This window comes from Etheostoma spectabile, unplaced genomic scaffold, assembly GCF_008692095.1.
Source record: "Etheostoma spectabile isolate EspeVRDwgs_2016 unplaced genomic scaffold, UIUC_Espe_1.0 scaffold00018484, whole genome shotgun sequence".
Lineage (NCBI taxonomy): Eukaryota > Metazoa > Chordata > Actinopteri > Perciformes > Percidae > Etheostoma > Etheostoma spectabile.
The window spans coordinates 298,265-312,102 of record NW_022604281.1 but is presented as its reverse complement, the minus strand read 5'-3'; the positions used below and the strand labels follow the sequence as shown (position 1 = coordinate 312,102).

General features: G+C 40.8%; 4 non-coding genes across 4 annotated transcripts; 2 read left to right on the top strand and 2 right to left on the bottom strand.

Moving 5' to 3' along the window:
* Positions 1–2,495: 2,495 nt before the first annotated feature.
* On the top strand, positions 2,496–2,569 carry trnan-guu (transfer RNA asparagine (anticodon GUU)). Its single transcript has one exon. It is a non-coding gene; the product is annotated as a tRNA-Asn (tRNA).
* Positions 2,570–3,703: 1,134 nt separating this feature from the next.
* trnag-ucc (transfer RNA glycine (anticodon UCC)) lies at positions 3,704–3,775 on the bottom strand. The gene has a single exon. It is a non-coding gene; the product is annotated as a tRNA-Gly (tRNA).
* A 3,115-nt stretch (positions 3,776–6,890) lies between these two features.
* trnam-cau (transfer RNA methionine (anticodon CAU)) lies at positions 6,891–6,962 on the top strand. The gene has a single exon. It is a non-coding gene; the product is annotated as a tRNA-Met (tRNA).
* Positions 6,963–7,994: 1,032 nt separating this feature from the next.
* trnaa-ugc (transfer RNA alanine (anticodon UGC)) lies at positions 7,995–8,066 on the bottom strand. Its single transcript has one exon. It is a non-coding gene; the product is annotated as a tRNA-Ala (tRNA).
* Positions 8,067–13,838: the final 5,772 nt, after the last annotated feature.

The window sequence follows — 13,838 nt, the reverse complement described above, 5'->3', positions numbered from 1 at the left end:
CTTACTCACTCACAGACACACAGACAGACACGCTCACACATACCTGGTGTGAAAAAAAAAAAGAAAAAAAAAAAAAAATTATCACACTGATCATAGAAAAATTTAAAGTTAAAAAAAGAAAGTTATAATGAGTATGAAAACTCTTTTCATTACATTTTACTTAAAAATTGCAACCGCATTGTTGTATTTATTGTTGCAGAACTTTTTCTGTATATAGTTCGTTTTTACCATGACAACACCACTGATCTGAAGCTCAATGCTGATGATCAATAAATTGCATGCTTAAAATAACATAATAATTTAAGCCCCGCCCATTTCAAGACAACCCGTCCCACTTCTGGGTTAAATTTGCCCACTTCCGGGTTTGGCCCCGCCCAGTCCGAGTACAGATACGGATACAGATAATTCATGTGGTAAACAGATACAGATACAGATAATGCTGTACTCGCTTATCCCTATTGACAATAATGATGCACAAAACAGTGTACTTGCAATTGCGTTTCATGTCCTCTTAAATACAAAGAACTGCTAAGTTCAGACATTAGTTCCAAATGAAAACAGTTGTTGTCAGAAGTGGGATTTGAAACCACGCCTCCAGTGGAGACTGCAACCTGAATGCAGCGCCTGGACCGCTCAGCCATCCTGACTGAGCCAACAAATGCAGTAGGACCTGTCTCAAAAATTATAATTTAATATAGTAAATTAAAGATGTCATGATATAGTAGGTTCTCAGTCATCCATGTCATAGTTAAAAAGGGAAGGTACTCAACTGTCAGTCCAAATATATGGGTGTTCATGGAGACATGAAAGAAAGTCACCAGGGTGGCAATGTGCTTGACAAAGGCAATACATTGCACGGGATGTGAAGGGAATGTGCAATACAGGCCAAATCCTATGGTGGGAATCATATCCACTAATGTTTCTGTCAACAATGTCCACCTGAATCCAGAAATGTCCCTGCCAGATGGGAAATAGACCTGACAATTGGATCAACATTGTGCAATTATCTTCAAAATGTCCAACTGAGTCCACAGATATACCTGCCAGATGGGAAATAAACTGATAACTGTCTTTGTGGTCTAAATGTGTCAAATATTTCCGTACAATGTCCACATTGAGTCAGATGTGTCCGTTTTGGTTCCTGATCCATGCTGTTACCCCAAAAGTTCACAACTAGGCCAAGGGCAACTGGACTTGGTAAAAGGTTCTCCGCAGAAGTTTTGTCTCTCATCCAAGAGACTTCTTTAGTGTTTTTTTTACACAGAAAGGGTTGGACACAGTGCCCACTACCCCACCCATATCTGACAATTGAAAGCTGTGGGGAAAGGGGGTTCCAAAGCTAATAGACCATCAACAAGCAGTTCTGATGCACTATGCTGGCCCATTCAGGATGAGCACTGTATACTCTGACTCTATTGCCCCTTATCAGACTAAAGCTGTTAAACCTAAGGCAGACCCCTGGCTAAATGACACCACAAGGGCCCTTAGGCAACACTGCAGACAAGCTGAACAAAGATGGAAAGACAATCTACATGTGACACTGGGTGTATTAAGGGACAGTCTATCACATACCAGAATGCTGTGAAGGTGGTGAAGATGCAGCATCTCTCTTCTGTCATAGCTAGCAATTGCCACGAACCTAGATTGTTATTTAATACTATTAACTCCGTCATAAATCCATGCACCTCTGCTCCAACAGATGTGTCAATTAGTACATGTGAGAAATGTCTTGGTTATTTTATTGACAAAGTAGCATCTATCTGGGAAATTACCAGTGCTAATTTTAAGGTCTTTTTATCTGCTTCTCCTACACACTCAGCTGTGTTTGAGGAATTTAAGCCTGTGTTGAGGTTGTACAACACATGAAACCTACCAACTGTCCCTTAGACATTGTCCCAGCCAGAATGGTGAAGGAGGCTTTTAATAGCACCATTGGGGCGAGTCTTCTTACTCTTTTTAAGTTAATTGCTAAGCCTGTACTTTGTTACTTTTACTTGAGTAAAGAAGTTAAATCAGTACTTCTACTTTTACCAGAGTATTTGTTAACACAATTATATGTACTTCTACTTGAGTACGGGCAGTGAGTACTTTTGCCATCTCTGATGGTGGTTGGTATGCAGGTCACTTGATGTAATACAAGCAAATACATAAGGCCCCACCCAACAGTTTTGTGATACGTGGCGTGCAACTGTATGTCAATGATCAAGCTTGCTGCTGTGACCAAGAAACACCAGCAAAATGACTGATACATCATCAGTTCCGGAATTTTCTTGAATGCCAATATTTGAAATCAAAGTCAGAATCCAAGTGACATGTAAGAACAGTACAATGCACGTCCAGCTTCTACATTTCCGCATGAGTCAGCTTCCTCAATTCTGAGTAACAGGAAAATAGCCTGATAAGCATACATGTGCAGCTCAACTTCAAAAAGCCATAAAGCAAATGTTTGTGGCTTAAAGATCGAGCTCCCGCTCATAAAATGTCCAACAAGCGCAGTCTCTGTGGCGCAATAGGTCAGCGCAGTCGGCTGTTAACCGAAAGGATGGTGGTTCAAGTCCACCCAGGGACGTTTGTAGCTAACAAAGAAGCCAAAGGAGAAAAGAGGGAAAGGAGTGCCGGACCTGTTATTGTTTTTAGGGAGCAGATTTACAGCTATACACTTTGTGGCTCACACAGTGGCTAACCTTGTTGCCATCAAAGATGCTATTTGGACCTCCAGAAACTTGCTGGTAAGAAAGCACATGCAGATCCCCCCATGGATGTGATCAGGATGGCTGCAGTATCTAAGTAGTATGTGTTTTATGATTGTACTTTGTTTTTGAATGGTACATGAACATATTTTAAAGAGTGGTTTTATATCTGTGCTGCGAATTTTGGCAAACTGTTTTGATCACTTGAGGTATTTCCGTGTAGTCTTTGGTCTTGGACAGTTACCTTGCAATCTAAAACTGTATATCCTATTGTCTCTGGAACAATAGTTGGCAGTTGGAGGAGTAATGGCTCTTTACAGTGAATATGCAAAAGAAGATGTTCACAATTTAGCCCAGGTAAATGCTCAGCCCATATTCACACAGACCTAAACCTACTCACTTAATGCTGGTTACAATATTCTAATAATCAACAATGCCAGAGAAAAATGAAAAAGTGTGATAATTTTTTTTTAATAAAGTATTAGCATTTTTAATAAAGTTATGGCTTTTACTTGCAAAGGTTTTTTTCCATAACATTAACAAGCATACCGTTAGTTACGGCCCCTGTGTCTGTCACGATGTGGAGAGTTGGTACTTGCAGGTAGTGTGGCCGAGTGGTCTAAGGCGCTGGAGGCGTGGGTTCAAATCCCACCACTGCCATTTGCAAATGTTACATTGCTGGAAGGTAACCAATGTGGTCTCTTACAGCTGTGTCATTTGGCCTGAACTTGGTGAAGTAACTAGAATCATCCATCAATCACCTTGCTGAGATTGTTCCTTGTTAACCTGAGGTTGAACGATTGGTGAAACCTTCCTTTCCAGCACTTTGGAGTAGAAAATCAACAAATAATTGTGATAATTAATCGTGATCTCCATATTGATCAAAGTAATTGTCGTTATCATTTTGGCCATAATCATGCAGCTCAAAGAGATTTTATCAAACCAGGTTGGGCAAGTAACCTTTCTGCTGACTTCTTGTAAAAAAGAAAGTACCACAACCCAAAAACAGTTACTGCGATGGCTGGGAATCGAACCCAGGTCAACTGCTTGGAAGGCAGCTATGCTCACCACTATACCACCATCGCTGGGCAATGCGTTGTTCACTTCAAATCTTGTACTACATCTGGGCATTGAGACTCAAAGTGTGCTCTATCACTGAGCTACAGCCCCTGATGAGTCAGAAAGTCCCTCCAGGGGGTCCTGTGTTTCCTCATTCACAAGAATGGGAAGTGCATAAATATGTGCTAGCTCCCTTCGATAACTCAGTTGGTAGAGCGGAGGACTGTAGACGCATAAAGCTGAAATCCTTAGGTTACTGGTTCAAATCCGGCTCGAAGGATCTGTTTTTTTCCAAAGTTTCCTTTAGGGGATCAATAAAGTATTTCTGATTCTGATGTAGAGATGGACAGACGACCCAAAAGAATAATATTTCTTGCCGGGAGGTAACAAGAAACAAAAAAAAGAGTTGCGGTAGACAGAGTTAAGCCCTGACAAAACAGAGAACTACAGACAAAGTTGTGGAATAGTGCCAAGTGTGACCAGAAGAATTGAAAAAAACAACCATTTACTTTAAGGTTTGTACTATAAAGTACAAAAGTGGATGTGGCCTAAATGCTGGAATAGCGCCACCTATCGAATGATGTGCCAAATTTTAAACTTGGCCATTCCTCGTTAGTATAATGGACAGTATCTCCGCCTGTCACAATACTACAAGGACTCAAGGTAGTCCCGGAGAACGCGTTGGACTACTCATGAGGGGAAAGTGGCCCTTGGCTCAGCCTGTGTTCAGCGTGGGAGAAGAACTCTTGATCCTAAAAGGGAATATTGTCAAGCGATGGAAAGAGCACATCTCCTGGACATGAACAACACGTCTCAAGGCGCAGCAGTGTGTCAAGTCTGGGCACCTTAGAATTCCTTTTATTGTCTTTGCAGATAATGTGTTCTGTTGATCCACAGCGCCTTCTGGGGTGACTCATGAGAGGAAAGCGGGCCTTGGCTCAGGCTGTGTTCAGCATGGCTAAGACCCTAAATCAGGCTTTCAGTACCTATGGGATAATACAATATTGTTCACAAAGGCACAAGTGAGATTTTTTATGATGTGATGTGCCATTGGTTTGCTACCAACGCTAAGGTTGCCTTTCATTGTCGGCAGGATTTGGACCTTCGTGGGGAGACCCCAATGGATTTCTAGTCCAGTGCCTTAAATACTCGACCACAAAAACCCAAAAAGTGGTGATAAACCAACTGCTTGGAAGGTAGCTATGCTCACTACTACACCACCATCACTAGACAATGTGATATTCACTGCAAATCTTGCAACCCATCTGGGCATTGAGACTGATTTTTGCATTAATTACATAAATGCAAGGAGGTCACGACATCCCACAACACTGTGCTATACAAATTTGCACAAATCCTTTTCAACTGCTGAGTAAAGCAGGACATGGGTAAAGTGCACAGAGTTGTTAGACACTAGAGATGAGCCGGATACTCGGCAGAAACGAGTATCCGGTACGGATAAAGCACTTTTGCCAAATACAAGAATAATACGAGTACTACGAGTCCATATCTGTGCTCGGATTGTTAAAAAATCTGACTGACGTGTAGCTGACTGTGTCTGCGTTCTGTGATAGGCTAGTCACAGCACCCCTCCCCTACACTATTCTGTGATAGGCTAGTCACAGCACCCCTCCCCTACACTATTCTGTGATAGGCTAGTCACAGTACCCCTCCCCTACACACAAAAAGATCCTTGTGTTGTCATGGAAATACTTTTCTAATCAGCAATAAATACAACAATTTCTGTTCAACCCGTATCTATTGCATGCTTAAAATAACATACTGGTTAAAGCCCCGCCGATTTCCAGACAACCCAACCCACTTCCGGGTTAAACCCTGTCCACTTCCGGGTTAGGCCCCAGTCCGAGTACAAATACAGATACAGACAATGCTGTACTCGCTCATCCCTTCCAGGTACTTTAAGATCAAAGGGTAAGATCTGTAAATGTCTCTGATAAATTGCAATTCTATTCTCCTACACAGTATTATATTTTTTATGTTAACAATACATTGCAGTTCTAGTGGTCGGTTCTGCTTTTATTTTGAAAAGCGCCATTTTCTTCTGCTTGTATTTTGTTTGACGCTACACTTCCGGTCATACTCTCTTCACAATGTGTTGCTCACGCATCGTCAGAGTGGTAAAAACTTGTAAGTTATTAATCATTCATCCGTTTGAATTTTGTAAAGAAAAGGTTCGCATTGTGATTTACTTTATTATTCTTGTTGTTCGCACATGGTATTTCTAAGAGCTCCAACTGTGAGAATGTGTCAAGATAGAGAGCATGCAAGTTAATGGAGGGAAACTCGTTGATTAGCGCCCTCGGAGAGCGGAATAAGGTACGATTAATATGTGAATATGATTAATATTTTAATTGTTTGTGAATCAACATTGAAACATGTTGTACTTGTGTTTTCTGTAGTTTTCACGGTGTTCATGATACAAATGGTGCCTGGTGCTCCTTAAGAAGAAGAATTAAAGTGACACCCGTTTGAAACTCTCTGCGTCTGAGTCCAAAAATCCGAGGGGCCGCTACAAGATCTTCAATCTTCTGAGGTATGATCCCATCCAGAACCGTGCCATAACTGCAGTCTTAGGATTTCTGGATGGGGCCGTGGCTGCTGTTATGTGTATAGCTGTAAATCTGCTCCCCTTTCCCTCCTTTCTCCTTTGGCTTCTTTGTCACTCTTCTTTGCACTCGGTCCCACTTGGACCCCCACAGGAAATAAAAAATGGCTCGTTCCAGGTGTAAAATCCCTTTTTTGGGTGGGATTCTTGTCAGTTGATCTGCGAGTTTATGTGAATGTTTGCAAAATCTAAAGAATACCCTCCAGGGGGTCCTGTGTTATCATATAAATATAAATGGAAAGTGCGTACATATGTATTAGGTCCCTTCGATAGCTCAGTTGGTAGAGCGGAGCCCTTGTTTTAAAACACCAGCCAATCACAAGCGTTACATGTGACTAATCAAGGTGTGAGTAATCAGGAAGCTCACATAAAAGATAGTGGCAAGGAGCAACCACATCTACCAAATGTTTAACTTTACAACCCGTGAGCTGTTGGTACCTTGGTGGCCGTGGGTTCCCAAACCTTCCCTCAAAATGTCAATCACACATCTTCCCGCCCCTGAGTACTAACGGTAGAGCAGAGTGGCGCAGCGGAAGCGTGCTGGGCCCATAACCCAGAGGTCGATGGATCGAAACCATCCTCTGCTAATTGTATCAGCATTACTTTCTATTTCCTGTGTGTTAATGTTTAACGAAGCATCTGTTGCTGCATCTGTCTGAAGTGAAATGTCTCCACTTGCTGAAAAATAAACTTAATTACATGTCAATTATATTTCATCCACGAATATGCAAACTACAGTGCTCATACCTGCTGTAACACCCATAAAAACTGGAGCGTAATACAATAAATATACTACATTTAAAGTGCTTGTAGTGCTATCTGATAGTCTGAGGTATAAAAGGGACACCGTTTAGTTTGTGTCAAATGCACTCTACCACTGGACAACATCCCCTGAAGATTTTCAGATTTTTTTTACTTTTTTCCAAGATAGACTAAGACTTTTCTTTATTAATCCTTCTGGTTGACTCACCGCGAAGAAATTGAAATATCACTGAATAAAAGAAGAAACATGGGTAAAACATGTAATGTTAATGTTGTATATGGCTTCAAAACTGTAAATACAACTGCGATGGCTGGAAATCAAACCTGGGGAAAATACTTGCACTGCTACGGTATAAATCATAGTTGAAAAGTAACACACCTGTTGCCTTTCTGCTGCTTTCTGCTCTGTTGATAAACTTTTCAATTGGTTAGTAGTAGTTACCAGACACGGGCAAAGTGCAAATCGCAGAGCACTCCCTGTGTCTGTGGATCCTCATGGAGGCAGCTTGATTGATTGATAAAGTCCCTTATTTGTACCATAAAAGAGATCTAATATTTTATCAAATCAGTGGGGCAAGTAACCTTTCTGGCTAATCTTGACAAATAAAGCAAGTAACCACACAATGAAAACTACTGCGATGGCTGGGAATCTAACCCAGGTCAACTACTTGGAAGGTAGCTATGCTCACCACTATACCATCACTAGACAATGCACTGCTCACTGCAAATCTTGGTCATTGAGACTGATTTTTGCATTAATTACCATGAACACAAGGAGATTGCCTTTTAATACTTTTCTCTTTCAGAATAAGAAAAGTATTTAAAAAAAGCAGCTCTTTGACAGACTGGAGACTTGTTGGAGATGCCAGGGATTGAATCCAGGGCCTCATACATGCAAAGCATGCGCTCTACCACTGAGCTACATCCCCTGAATGTTTTTAGCTTTTTTTTTTACTTTTTGTGAGATCATTAAATAAGAGAAGACACCTGGGTGAAATATGTAATATTTTGTATATGGTTTCAAAACATGGCGGTGGCTGGAAAGTGAGCCTTGGCAAAATGCTTGCACTGCTATGGTGTAAATCTAGTCGAAAGGTAACACATCTGTTGCCCTTCTGCTGGACAATACAACACTCACTGCAATCTTGTAACACATCTGGGCATTGAGAAATGCACTGGTGGAGACGGGTTGCTTCCAGTACCTATGAGATAATACAATATTGTTTATGAAGCCACAAACTATGTAGGGTGTTGTTTTAATGCCCCGGATCCCTAACAGGGGGTATATCTCCTTCAATGTTGAGTTAGTTTTCTGATCGGTTAAGATTTCTATGGGGACCCCTACCCGGGAAAAATGTTGAAGTAAACTATTGGCCACTTGTCTAGCCTTGGTGTTTCTGAGGGGGAAAGCCTCTGGGTAACGTGTTGCATAATCACAAATCACTACGATGTAGTGGTGACCTGCCCTACTCCTACTGTTAAGGAGTTTAGATCGGTGGTTAGAGTCACCTGCTGCCTCCATGTCCCTGCTCGACACCCTCTGCTACAATTCTCCATGTCTCTTCTCTCTCTGTCTGTCTCTTTCTCTCACCCCCAACCAGTTGAGGTAGACGCCTCCCCACCCTCTTAAAGAATGCAAGAATGCCTTTCCTTGTCTCAATCTCAGAAATAACCACAGAATCACAACTTCCATTCATGTGCTTGTGCCAGTATTCAACCACCTGAAAGTCACTGTATTTCCAGTATCAGTTGTGTTTTTTGTTTTTGAAACACGTGCCCCGTGTGAGGGTTGAACTCACGACCTTCAGATTATGAGACTGACGCGCTGCCTACTGCGCCAACAAGCACGATGGTTGGGAAAATTTCGTAAATTTGGTCTTCAATCTTAATAAAAACAATGTATGTGGAGACTTATGTACTCCACATACTTTGCCAAACTTTGCGTAGGAATCGGCGTACGCCCGTCCTACGCCGGTTTTAGGTCGTATGCACGTTTCAGAAATGAGGGCCAATGTGACCACAATAAAGAGTTCTTGAAGAAAGGTTTGTACTTTAAAGTTCTAGTTTTTTTCCAATTCTTCTGGTAACACTTGGTACTATTTCACATCTTTTGTCTGTAGTTCTCTATTCTGTCAGGGCTTAACTCTATCTCCCCCACCTCTTTTTTTTGTTTCTTGTTATGTCTTGGCAAGAAGTATTATGCTTTTGTGTCGTCTGTCCATCCGTCAGGCCAAAGAAACAGATACCAGCATGTAACTTTGCAAATCAGTGGCTCACCATGGCCGCCATCAAAGATGCCATTTGGACCTCCAGAAACTTTCTGGTAAGAAAGCACATGCAGATCCCATTCCCTCAAAACGTAAATCACAGATTTTCCAGCACCTGGACTTGATCAGACTGGGAATATGCCAAAGAGATGTTCACAAGTTCAGCCGAGGTAAATACTCGGCCCACATTCACACAGACCTAAAACTACTCATTAATGCTGGTTACAATTTTCTAAAATAAACAATGTCAGAGCAAAATTGCAAAGAGTGAAGGGTGTTGATAAAAATTTTAATAAGGGATTGGCTCATTATTGCCAACCTGATATCATGAAGACAGAGACAGATCCTTTTATTCTTCCTTATTTCTTGTTGGAGAACAGAGTGTGCTTGTTTGTGTGCGTGTGCTTGAGTGTGTGTGTGTCAAAAAAAACAATGATTCAGTTTGAAATATATTTTCATCCACAAATTAATTAAATTCAAAGCCTCGTAGTAACTCATAGTATAGTACGTCAAAATATTCATAAAAGTCATAGTATAGTATGTCGAAAACTCATAAACGCCATAGTTTAGTATGACAAAAATTCATAAAATGTCATTAAAAGTCAGAGTTTAGTATAACAAAAAATCATAAAAAGGCATAGTATAGTATGTCAAAATATCTGTAAAAAGTCGTAGTTTAGTATGACAAAAAATCATGAAAGTCATAGTATAGTATCTCAAAAAAGTCATAAAAGTAATAGGATAGTATGTCGACAAAAACATAAAAAGTCATAGTATAATATGTTGAAATATTAACAAGTAACAAGTAACAATATTAATAAGTAACGAGTCCAGATTTATAGTGCTTGTTGTAAAGCAAGAAGAATCTGAAGTCCTCTGGAGAATGCGGGCATTGATCCCGCTACCTCTCGCATGCTGAGCAAGCGCTCTACCATTTGAGCTAATTCCCCCTTTTCAAAAAGAGACATAGTATGTTGAAAAAAATCATAAAAGTCATAGTGTAGTATGTCAAAAAATTCATAAAAGTCATAGTATAGTATGACAAAAATTCATTAAATGTCATTAAAAGTCATAGTATAGTATGTCGAAAAATTCATAAAAAGTCATAGTATAGTATGACAAAAAATCATGAAAGTCATAGTTTAGTATGACAAAAAAATCATAAAAGTCATATTATAACGTGTCAAAAAATCATAAAAGTCATAGTATAATATGACAAATATTCAAAAAAAGTCATAGTATAATATGACAAATATTCAAAAAAGTCATAGTATAATATGACAAATATTCAAAAAAAGTCAGAGTATAGTATGTCAAAAATTCATAAAAAGTTGTAGTATAACATGTCAAAAATTCATAAAAGTCATAGTTTAGTATGACAAAATTCATAAAATGTCATAAAAGTCATAGTTTAGTACACACACACGCAAGGCAGCTTTATTTGTAGAGCACATTTCAGCAACAGGGCAATTCAAAGTGCTTTACATAAAATCAGTTAAACAGATAAAACACAAGTACAAACAGTTAAAAATCATAAGCATTAAAACCAATAAAACACATGAATAGACAGTTAAAAACAAAATAGAAACATTAGGACATATAAAACACAAGAATAAAAGTTACAGTGCAGCATAAGAAATTTAAAGAAATGAGCAGTCATTTAAAGAAAGGCAGCATCAAAAAGAAAGGTCTTCAGCCTTGATTTAAAAGAACTGAGAGTAGCAGCGGATCTACAGGTTTCTGGGAGTTTATTCCAGATATGAGGAGCATAGAAACTGAAAGCTGCTTCACCCTGTTTAGTTCTGACTCTGGGGACAGAAAGTAGACCTGTCCCAGATGACCTGAGAGGTCACACACACACAAGGTGGTGTGACACTATGGGCTTTTTTTTTCAGACTTGTTTTTAGTTTTGCTGAAGCACATTCATGATCCCTAATACCTTTCTAAACCACTTACCCTGGTCCCTGGCCCCTGCCCCCAGAGCTGGTATCTGTTCCTCAGCGGAGCAGGTCGGGCCCTCTGCTCTGGCTGACTGGAGGTCGGCGGATTCAGACGAGGAGGCCTCAAAGACCAACTGCTTTAGCAGCATCTGGTCCTAGTCTTCTGGCAGCGAGGCCTCCAAAGACCAACTGCTTTCGCAGCGCCTAGTCTCTGCCGAAGCCGCTGGCCTCCAGCTACCCGAGCAGGACCCTGAACTTAAAGACTCAACATGGCTTGTACTTATAAGGTCCTCTATGGACGTTTTGTGACCTCACTGATGAGGTCATTGTGAACTCACAGCTGATTGGCCAGTAGTTCTTTTGATGTGTTATAGAATGCTGTGATGTCATACACTGTAGACAATTCCAGTCTATAAGACTTTATCATTTTATTTTTATTTATTTTTGAGGGATGAAAACAAAATATATTGTAATACATTATGAGAATATACACATCACACTATAATGTGTAAATTAATTTAACGTGTTTAGAGCAGAGATATTTTCACCTGTAGGTCGGTAACTAGGAGTTTATTAAACCAAAACTAGAGTTGTGATGGTTGGAGAAGTGAAAAGACGACCCAAAACGGCTTTTCATAGTTTTATTTAGTTTCTTTCGACTTTGAATGAAGTGCGTGTTTTACGATGCTAAAATTACTGTTTATTCACATGGAGTCTGATGGATTTAGCAATTTTAATTACGTGGATTTTTTTATGTTTAAAAAAGAATCTTACTCTTCAACCAAAAGGTCAACCTCCTTAAAATCCTTTCCATAAAGTTGTCAAAAATTTAGAATAATAATCAGAGCCTCTCAGTGGCAAAACAAGCACTTTTGTGAAGGTATACACAATTCATTATGACATCAACTTTCTTTTATATTACTGCATGTACACTAGGGGTGATCCGAGTATCCGGCTGAAACGAGTATCCGGTACGGATAAAGCACTTTTGCCGAGTACAAGTATTATCCGAGTAATATGAGTCAATATCCGTGCTCGGATTGAATAAAACTCCTCAACTGGCCGCGCAGCGTTCTGTGATAATCACAGCGCCCCCCCCCCCCCCGCCTACAAACCCGCTCGGATCAATCACACACACACAGAACATGGAGAAATGCGCTCTGTCTCGCTCTCTCTCTCTCTCTCTCTCTCTCTCTCTCTCTCTCTCTCTCTCTCTCTCTCTCTCTCCCTCAGTCAATTCGGTCTGCGGATCTGTTCCGTTAACGTTTAGGGTTTCTTCAGCTTCAGGTTTGTTTTTAACTTCGGTTTGTAGTCCTTACATAGTAACCAGTAGATTTCTGGTGAACGTGGGGTTTGTAGTCCTTACATAGTAACCAGTAGATTTCTGGTGAACGTGGGGTTTGTAGTCCTTACATAGTAACCAGTAGATTTCTGGTGAACGTGGGGTTTGTAGTCCTTACATAGTAACCAGTAGATTTCTGGTGAACGTGGGGTTTGTAGTCCTTACATAGTAACCAGTAGATTTCTGGTGAACGTGGGGTTTGTAGTCCTTACATAGTAGGCTCGTTCGAGATGAGCCAGGTCTGCGCAGAATCGATCACCGGCGATCGGCGCCCGTTGCATGCCGGTTAGATTTGTGTCCGACTTGCTCTGACGTCATGCACACGTGGGCAACGGAAATCTCACGAGAGCAAGGCGGCCGCAGGTCTGAGACGCAGGCGGCGCAGTTGCTTTTCACCGACTGCAAGAGCCAGGCGGACCCAGGCGGACCCAGAGCATGCTGGGAAACGCCGGCTTCTCAGCTGATTTAACAGCTGATTGGTTTACAACATGATGACGTTTTATATAAACCTTTTTATCGTTTTTGAATCGGAGGGATTTTAATTACTATTTGTCTGATTTAAAGACTTATTCTGTCCAGAACACATGCTGTGTGGCTGATAGAGACGTTTAGAAGTCAGACAGACTAATCTGATAAGATCATGTATCATCTACAGTGTGTTGTTCATTAAAATCAGCAACAGATCGCATGTAGAGCACTTTGCCAGCTACTTAGTCATAATTAAAACAACTGGAGACTGTGTACAAGCTGATATGTGGGTCTGATTATATTTTATTAAATCGGAATCGCACCACAGTGTTTTCATCACTTCCTGTCCAGCCTGAAGGAGCTGGAATCGGCTGGAAACTGTCCGACTTTACCGCAGCTTTCTGTCACCGCCCCCCGCTGCTGCCGCCTGCTCTCGTCCACTTTACAGGCGAGGCGCAGTTCATCTCGAACGAGCCTACTAACCAGTAGATTTCTGGTGAACGTGGGGTTTGTAGTCCTTACATAGTAACCAGTAGATTTCTGGTGAACGTGGGGTTCGTAGTCCTTACATAGTAACCAGTAGATTTCTGGTGAACGTGGGGTTTTTAGTCCTTACATAGAAACCAGTAGATTTCTGGTGAACGTGGGGTTTGTAGTCTTTACATAGTAACCAGTAGATTTCTG